This window comes from Pelodiscus sinensis, unplaced genomic scaffold (genome assembly GCF_049634645.1).
Source record: "Pelodiscus sinensis isolate JC-2024 unplaced genomic scaffold, ASM4963464v1 ctg117, whole genome shotgun sequence".
Lineage (NCBI taxonomy): Eukaryota > Metazoa > Chordata > Testudines > Trionychidae > Pelodiscus > Pelodiscus sinensis.
This window is the reverse complement of record NW_027465911.1, coordinates 5,046-5,830: the sequence shown is the minus strand read 5'-3', so window position 1 is coordinate 5,830 and position 785 is coordinate 5,046.

Below are 785 nucleotides of genomic sequence, written 5' to 3'. Positions count from 1 at the left end.
AGAAATAGAAACTTACCGCTCCTGCCCGGGTGCCCTCTGGGTCCTAATGCAGGCCTGTGAGGAAGTGAGTTTTGGGGGTTCAGGGGGCTGCACGCAGGGGGCTCAGTGCCCGGACGTTACTGGTTAATGTGACAAGGGGGAGGGAGTTTGCTGTTGCAGAGAACAGCCGGGTTGATGTAGTTGGGATTGGTCCTGCCTAGAGCAGGGGGCTGGACTTGACGACTCCTGAGTCTCTTCCAGCCCTATGGTTCTAGGATTCCATGAACCGGAGCCCGTCGGCTGGTGCCCTGGTGACCCCGGCCCAGAGCAGGGGCTGCAGTGGGGAGACCCCGGCGACTGGCCCAGCTGACCCCAGCAAGGGGGGGGGACATTGGACGGGGGAGAGAGGAGACGAGGGGCCCAGGCAACCCTGTCACGTTTCTGAAGTTGAGGGGAGCAGCCAGGTCACTGCTGCACCCATGGGGGGGTGTTGGCCCCAGAAATGGTATAAAAGGGGCCATGTGGGGTGTTGAATAGGAGCTCACTGTCTGCTGATCCTGTGTACACTGGTCATGTGTTTGTAGAATGTCTGTGTGTGGAGTTAGGAATCTGTAATCTGTGTGGATACTGGATATTTCCCTGCATGTGGTTGAGCATTGGGCAGAGCCCGGCCTGTGGACATGCTAATCAGCGAGGCCCTGTGGGACAATGGCTCTCAATGGGCCAAGGACACACCTAAAGCATGAGGGTGACTCATACCTGAGGGCTGCCAGCAGGGACACAGGGATAGGCCATGGGCCAGGTGA